The sequence below is a fragment of the Aristolochia californica genome, unplaced genomic scaffold (genome assembly GCF_029961685.1).
Source record: "Aristolochia californica isolate CCGP_79_NKW_82.1479 unplaced genomic scaffold, dmAriCali1.0.hap1 SCAF_11, whole genome shotgun sequence".
In the NCBI taxonomy this organism is placed as follows: Eukaryota; Viridiplantae; Streptophyta; class Magnoliopsida; order Piperales; family Aristolochiaceae; genus Aristolochia; species Aristolochia californica.
In genome coordinates this window covers 5927682-5936727 of record NW_027181782.1, presented here as the reverse complement: position 1 = coordinate 5936727, position 9046 = coordinate 5927682, and positions in this window count along the sequence as shown.

Genomic DNA, 9046 nt, shown 5'->3' with positions numbered 1-9046 from the left:
ATGCTTGGGCCCATCTTACAATACTCTTAGATATGTGGGCATTCCTTAGTCGTGTGGGCTTGGGCCCTATCTTCCAACAAATCTAATTGTTGAATTTAGGACTCCACGATTGAAACCTTGAGCAAGATGAGAGAACGAGAAGAAAAAGAGCAAAGAGAGAGAGAGTGAGAGCTCGGGTAGAGAGGAGAGAAGAGAAAAGAGAGAAAAAGACATTAGGCTAGAGAGAGATTCTTCCACGAGTTCAGAACTAGAGAGTTTGATTGAACCCTTCAACTAAGACCCCTATTTATACTATTTTCATTACATGTTTAGGGAAACTTTAGAGATAAGTTAGGATCCCTATTATCCCTAATTACATCAATCATGATTATCCAAATCTACATAAATCAAGGAAGATTACCAAATCTTCCAACTCATGTGATAAGGTTCCAGCTCATGTGATGACTCATCATGCCACCTCACGTGGTGACTCATCATGTCAGCTCGTATGGTCATGGTGGGTCCCCTCTTTAACACTCCCCCTCAAGTTGGGGGTGAGAAAAAATCGTAAATGCCCAACTTGCTGCAAATTGTGGACAAGATCTTATGAGTGATTGGTAGGGTGAGAATGTTTGAAACTTGCCCTTGTGAGGAGATATGTTTGAGAGATAATATGCTGGCTTGGAATTTCTCTCGTATGAAATGACAGTCTACCTCAATGTGCTTTGTTCTCTCATGGAAGACCGGATTTGAGGTGATACGTATTGCTGCTTGATTATCACAGTGTAGATCCATAGGGGCTTCTTTATAGAATACTAGGTCAGTAAGTAGGGATTTGATCCATAAAAGCTCATTAACTGTGTGTGTCATGACCATGTATTCTACTTCTGCACTGGACCTTGTATTTAAGTTATGTTTCATGCTTCTCCATGTTACCAAGTTTTCTCCAAACATTGTACAATATCCCGAAGTAGATTTTCTATCATTCAGGGATCCAGCCCAGGCTGCATCGAAGTAGATTTTCTATCATTCAGGGATCCAGCCCAGTCTGCATCTGAGAACCCTTCTATGTTGAAGTGACCATGGTTCTTATAGAGAAACCCTCTTCCTGGAGCTCCTTTCAAATATCACAATATTCTTTCTAGTGCTTGCCATTGAGTAAGTTGTGGTTTGTGCTTGTATTGACTAGCAACACTTACTGCATATGATATATCCGGCCTTGTTACATAAAGATAAATGAGTTTCCCCACAAGTCTTTGATATTTTCTAATATCCACATCATTTCCAATGCCTACATATAATTTGTATTGGAATCTATAAAAGTTTGTGCTGGTCTACACCCCATCATTCATGTGTCCTCCAATAGATCAAGGACACTTCCTTTGAGATAATATAACCTCATGTTTGGATTGTAGTACTTTAATACCTAGAAAGTATTTAAGTAGTCCAAGATCTTGTCTTGAATTCTTCACATATCTTTTCCTTGGTTTCCTGAATGCCCTCGGAATCACTACCGGTTAAGACAATATCATCAACATATACAACCAAAATTACTTTCCCTTTAGGTGTGTCTTTAAGAAACACAGAGTGATCTACGAAATATCTGTAAAATCTGGCCTGTATGAGTGCTTAGCTAAATTTATCAAACCATGCGCGAGAAGACTATTTTAAACCGTAAAGGGATTTCTTCAATCGACATACTGACTCCCCCTTAATCACAAATCCAGGTGGTTGGTGCATATAAATCTCTTCCTTTATATCCCCATTGAGAAAAACATTTTTCACATCAAACTGATAGATCGGCCAGGTAGAATTAACAGGAAGAGATAATAAAATACATATTGAGTTCATTTTGGCCACCGGAGAGAATGTTTCCTCATAATCAATCCCATAACACTACGTATAGCCTTTGGCAATGAGGTGGACCTTAAAGCGAGCAACTAACCTATCTGGATTGTGTTTAACTGTAAAAACCAACTTACAACCGAAATTTTTTTTTCCTAAAGGAAGAGGAACTAGAGCCCATGTTCGATTCTCATAGAGTGCCTGCATTTCTTCATCCATTGTCGTCTTCCACCCTGGATATTTTAGAGCCTCCTGATAGGACTGTGAGACTAAGATGGAGGAGATAGACGCAAGAATTTGACAACATGAAGAGGATAAACGATGGTAAAACACAAAATTGGATATGAGGTGAGAAGTAGAGGGCCTAGTGCAAGTTTAGGTTCTTTTCTTAAGGCAATGGGTCGAGTATCATATTGTGGTTCAAAAGGAACATGAAAATATGGACTTACCTCGATGGGATTAGAAAACTCCACAAGTGTGGTGTCAGCCAGCGCTTCAGGGGGTTGAACAGTTTCTGTAGCACGAGCCACAACCAGATGAGGAGAGGCTGGTATAAAAGAGAGACCTAGAGGAGCATTGTTAGAGTAGTATGAAGAGTCTTCAAAAAAGGCTACATCCATGGACACAAGTAACCTTTGGAGAGTGGGATTGTAGCAAATATAACCTTTTTGCGTGTGAGAATATCCTAAGAAGATACACTTGATAGATTTTGGATTAAGTTTACTATGTTGTGGGGAGGTAATATGAACAAAGCATGTACTATTGAAGACTTTTAAGGGAAGCGAAAAAGGATCAATATGTAGAAACAATAAGGAATATGGGGATATATGACCAAGAACGAAAGAGGGTAACCTATTTATAAGAAAGCATGTTGTAAGGATGGCACGCTGCCAATAAGTATGGGACTTTCATGGTATACAGTATGTTGCGAGCTACCTCAAGAAGGTGATGGTTCTTCCGATCTGCTACACCATTCTGTTGGGGGGTGTAGGCACAAGATGCTTGAAAGATAATGCTATTTTTTTGACAAAAATAGTCAAGATCTCTGGAAGTATATTCTTTGGCATTATCAAAACTAAGTACTTTGATTTTCTGACCAAATTGAGTGACAACAATAACATGAAAGGATTTAAATAAGGATGGTGTTTCAGATCACTCTTTAAAAAGAAATAGCTATATGGTACGAGTAAAATCCTCAATAAAGGTAATAAAGTACTTGACTTAGGAAATGTTTGAGACTCTCAAGGGTCCCCATACATCTATGTAGATTAATAAAAAAGGAGTAACACTTTTAAGTTTTGGACGAGGTGAGTATGTGGTCCTCTAGTGTTTGCACAGTTGACACACTTCACGATTTAAATTTGACCTATCCTTAAAGGTAGGAAAAAGAAGATAAAGAGATTGTGCGGATGGATGTCTCAATCGATAGTGGCATAGACTTGTCTCAATTTCCTTGGTTGACATGACATTTATTTGAGGCACGTCCAAGTAGTAGAGCCTCACTTGTTCATGGCCTCCACCAATCACCTGCTTCGTTATAAGATCCTGAAACACACACGAAGTGGGTGAGAAAGTAATTGAGCAATTGAAATGTTATGTTAAATGACTAATAGATAAAAGATTCAAGGGAAAGGTAGGAACAAAACAAATATTTGTGAGAAAAAGTAATTGTGTAACAGAGGTGGATCTTTTCCCTAGAACTTTAGTTTGGGAGCCATCAACTATGGTAATAAATTTATTTGAGAGACAAGTAGAAATTGAGTGGAATAGATTTTTGTTACTTATGAGATGGTCAGAGGCCCCTAAATCAATTATCTGGGATGAAGAGGAGGAAGTGGCAGAGAGCATATCTAAAGTAGTGGTGGCAGCAGTAGAAGTTTAGGAGGAACTTGGAGGAGAGACCATTAGAGTTTTTTTATTTTCTCAAATAAGTCATACTTCCCACAATGGGTGCATTCCATGTCGTCTGTTATGACAAAACCATTCCTTCCACTTCTTCCTCGTCTTCCTCTATAATTTCTTCCTCAACCTCGGTTGTGATCGATTGATGTTCCCCAATGCCCGGAGTACATAGCGGATGATACTTCAGTAGGAGAAGGAGAAGAAGAATCTAGAATGTGGAGTAATGTGGCACATACATAATCAAAGGTTGGTGTAAAATTTAGGATCTCATGAAAGGAACTTTAGATCAACGAGGAAGAAGAAGAAGAAGAGAGAAGGAGAGGAGAAGAACAAGGACATGGAAGGAGAGAATTTGGATTAAAGGAGAAGAGGTTTGCGTCAAAGTGAAAGTGAGGACTGGACGAGAGGAGAGCGCTTCAACGCTCTACCTCTTAGCCAATGTCTTTATTTATAGTCTTTACAATGTCCTTAGGGCTACAACTTGATGAAATAAAAGACAAAAAAATCACATATTTACACCTTTATGTCATCTTTTAGTGAAGTATCATATTTCACACATGTGCAACTCCTTTGACGTGTGAGTTTCTTGCAGGTTGTGGGCTTGAGCCCATCTTCTAATACTCCCCCTCAAGCTGGAGGAGAAAAGACATCATAAATACCTAGTTTGCCACACATAAACAATAGGATTTAAGATGTAACGGGTTTAGTGAGAATATCAGCTACTTGCTCTTGAGATGACACATGTTTGAGAGAGATTATTCCTGCTTGAAATTTCACCTGTATAAAATGACAATCCACCTCAATATGTTTAGTTCTTTCATGAAAAACTGGATTTGAAGTAATATGAATGGTTGCTTGATTATCACAATGCAGACCCATGGACCATTTTTTATAAAAACCTAATTCGGTAAGAAGGGTCCTAACCCATAAAATTTCACCAACGGTATGGGCCATAGCTTAGTATTCTGCTTCAGCGCTAGATCTTGCAACCACATTTTCCTTCTTACTTTTTCATGTAACCAAGTTTCCTCCAACCAGAGTACAATATCTTGATGTAGATTTTCTATCATCAGGTGATCCAACCCAAACTGCTTCTTCTATGTTGAAGTACCCATGTTTTTTATACACCAATCCTCTTCCTAGAGCTCCATTTAGGTACTGTAATATTCTCTCTAAAGCCTGCAAGTGGGCAATTTTTGGTTTGTGCATGAATTGACTCACCATACTTACAACATATGATATGTTTGGCCTAGTTAGCGTGAGATAAACCAGTTTTCCCACGAGTCTTTGATATTTGCCAATATCAATATCTTCTTCATTTGTGGCACGTAATTTTACATTTGTATCCATAAGTGTGTCGACTGGTCTAGAACCCTTCATTCATGTTTCTTCAAGGAGATCCAAGACATATTTCCTTTGAGACAATATTATCCCATGTTTGGATTGAAGAACTTTTATACCCAAAAAATATTTAAGCATACCAAGATCTTTAGTCTTGAATTCCTGACATATCATCTTTTTCACCTCTTGTATGCTAAAAGCATCATCACCGGTTAAAATAATATCATCCACATATACGGCCAATAATATTTTCCCTTTGACAATATCTTTATAATATACGGAATGATCAACCGAGCACCAATGAAAACCAAACCGTAGAAGTGTTTGACTAAATTTATCAAACCAAGCCCGAGGGGACTGCTTAATCCCATATAAAGATTTTTTTAACCGGCATACTGACTCCCCCTCAACCATATAACTAGGTGGTTGAACCATATAAATTTCCTCACTTATATCAGCATTTAAAAAAACATTTTTAACATCCAATTGATAGATGGGCCATGATGAGTTAGTAGCAATATATAAGATGATGCGTACCGAATTCAACTTTGCAACAGGAGAGAAGGTCTCCTCATAATCTATCCCATAGCACTATGTATAGCCCTTAGAAACGAGTCGAACTTTAAGATGAGCAACCGTTCCATCCGAATTATGTTTTACTGAAAAAACCCATCTACAATCAACCGGTCTTTTACCTTTTGGGAGTGATGTTAAAGACCAGGTTTGATTTTCGTATAAGGCGTGCATTTCTTCATCTATAGCTGCCTTCCATCCTGGATGCCTTAGAGCCTCCTGATACAACTGTGGAATGGAAGTAGAAGAAAGAGACGCAAGGAACTGAAAACACTCAAAAGACAAGCGATGGTGAGGCATAAAATTTGAGATAGGAAGCGAAGTAGTACAAGAACGACGTTCTTTTCTTAAAGCAATAGGCCAAGTATCAAATTCAGGCCCATACATAGGAGGAGAAAGACTTACCTCTGGTGGATCCGACAACTCCACATGTGAAGGTACGACCGATGCATCAGGGGTTGGGTTAACTTTGAAGATTGAAAGACACAAGCGGACAAGGAATGGAAGAAGGACAAGTTCATCCTGGAGGAGCATCATGGGAGGAGTAGAAGGAAGTGTCCTGAAAGAAAGTCACATCCCTAGAGATAAGCATCCTCTGAAGGACAGGATTGTAACAGACATAACCTTTCTGGGTGCGAGAGTACCCCAAAAAAATGCACCTCATAAACCAAGGATCAAGTTTATTTTTATGTGGGGATATAACATGAACAAAACACATACATTCAAACACTTTCAAAGGAAGAGAAAAATGATCTTCACCATTAAATAACACAGAGTAAGGAGTTTTATGATGAAGAATTGATGAAGGTAACTTATTAATAAGAAAACATGTTGTAAGTATAGTATGAGGCCAATAGAAATAGGGTACCTTCATGGAGTAGAGGAGGCCCCGAGCAACTTCAAGAAGATGACGATTCTTCCTTTCAGCAACACCATTTTATTGAGGAGTATAGGCACATGATGTTTGATGAATAAGCCCATTACTCACACGAAATGATTTGAATTCATTAGACATGTATTCCTTAGCATTATCATATCTAAGGATTTGAATTTTCTTCCCAAATTGTGTCAAGACCATAGCATGAAAATTTTTAAACAAAGGAAGAATTTCTGAACACTCTTTAAATAAATATAACCAAGTCACTCGGGTAAAATCATCAACAAAAATGATAAAATATTTAACTTGGAAAATATTTGAGACACATAAAGGTCCCCATGTATTAGCTCAAAAGGAGCAGTACTTGTAGTTGTAAGACGAGGATAATATGTACTCCTAATATGATTACTTAATTGACAAACCTCATAACTAAAATTAGAAAGTTCTTTTAAGGACGGAAGCAAAGAACGAAGTGAAGGGGTAGGCGGATGACCAAGTCGGTTGTGCCAAAGTTGGGCCTTAGATGTAGTGGATGATAATGCAGTTAATGGTGAAAGAGTGAAGTAGTACAAAACCCCCTGTTCATGGCCGCCACCAATCACCTGCTTCGTAGTGAAATCCTAAAATACACAAGAAGACGGTGAGAAGGTGATAGAGCAATTTAATTGTTTGGTTAATTGACTAACCGAGATCAAATTTAAAGAAAATTGAGAGACAAATAAAACATTTTGAAGGGGAATAGATGAGGAAAGAGAGGAGGAACCTTTGCCAAAGACCTTGGTTTGGGTACCATTAGCAATAGTAACAAATTTCTGAAGATAACAAGGAGATAAGGACTGCAACAAGTATTTTTTACCTGATAGATATTCGGAGGCCCCGGAGTCAATGATCCAAGAGGAAGAAGAAGAAGAGGAAGAAAGCATACCTGAGGCAATACTAGTAGTAACAGTAGATGATGAGGGAATAGAGGATTCCATGAAGGACTTCATTTTTTGAAATGCAACATAGTCTTCAGCAGAAAGAGTCACATTTCTAGAGGATGATTCAGCCTTATCTTTATGTTTCTCAACACTAATAGAGACTGGGTTAGCCGTGGCCCAATCAATCTAGCCATGAAGTTTCCAGCATGTTGCCACAAGGTGGTTCTAACCAACACAGTAAGTGCAAAGTCGAGGCTCAGTACAGGAATTATTTAGACCCGTTCGACCACCTTTATTTTCAACCCCTCTCATAGTTCAACCCCCTCTCATATTTTTTTCCCGTCCTCGGTATGATGAAGATGTACCCCAATTGTTGGAGAAAATCACTGATGGGGCATCAATAGGAGAAGGAGGGGATGGATCAGGTATCTGAATTAATGTAGCACTAATGTCATCGAAGGATGGAAGAGCAAAAGAACTTAGAAGCTGAGTTTTTGCAACCTCAAGGTACGGTTTAATATTCAATAAGCAAATGGCTACTGCCAAAGCTTCTCGTTGTCGTTCTTGAACGACAATATCAGTGGAGTATGGCTGAGCAATTTTCCATTCTTAGAGAAGGCCTTGAAACCAGGCAAAAAAATCGTGAATATTATCTCCATGTTTCGTATGCAGCATATTTTGTATGACATCATATACTTTTTCTAATGAGGCAGTACTTGAGTAAAGCTTAGCACAAGTGTCCCATATGTCCTTGGCGGTTTCCAAGTGGACCACATTGTTGGCCACTTGCTCTTCCATGCTATTGATGAGCCAACTTATCACCATGTTATCATTTTTAACCTACTTGTTGTAGGTCTCAATTTCTTCATCAATCGGAGGAGGAAATTTAATAACGTGCTTAAGAGGTTACGAGTAATAAGAACCCTTTGGACCGATTGTGACTAGCTCATGTAATTGGAGAGACCTCTTAGTGGAATCGTAGTAATACGGAGTATATCACTCTTATTACTGTTGTGTCTACTCTCCATGATGAGGCAAGTCAAATGTGGAGGTCAAGGGAAGGGGCCTTCTTCAAATAACAATTACTCAATATAATTTGAAGAACCCGTGAACCAAATCAGTCACCAAAAAGGAGAACAAGAACCAATTTCTTTCACGAGACCAAGCACCAGATTATCAACAAATTTGTGTCTTTAGCAAGTGAGTATAAAATTCAGCCATCACTCAACTCCTCTTGTATTCTTAAAAACAAAGAGAAGAAGGTAGATGCAACCGATTAGGCCTTAATCCAAACTCCAACACAAATCAAGAGATAGAAAAAAATATTTAGGGAAGATTTAAAGGCAAATCAAGATACTTAGAAGAAATTTATCTTCAGCTCACGGGATACTTCAACATAAAAAAAAAAATCAATTGTTGAAGTTCAAAAGAAACTACAAAGGGTAAATGACTACTGGAATTTCACCAAACATATATTGGGCATCCAACAACATAACACAAACCCATGAGCAACATTAAGTAGGAGAAGTTACAACAACATATGCTGGAATTCTACCTCAAATGAGATTGATCCAAGTTAAATAAAGGTAATTGAATCTCACTCATCAAT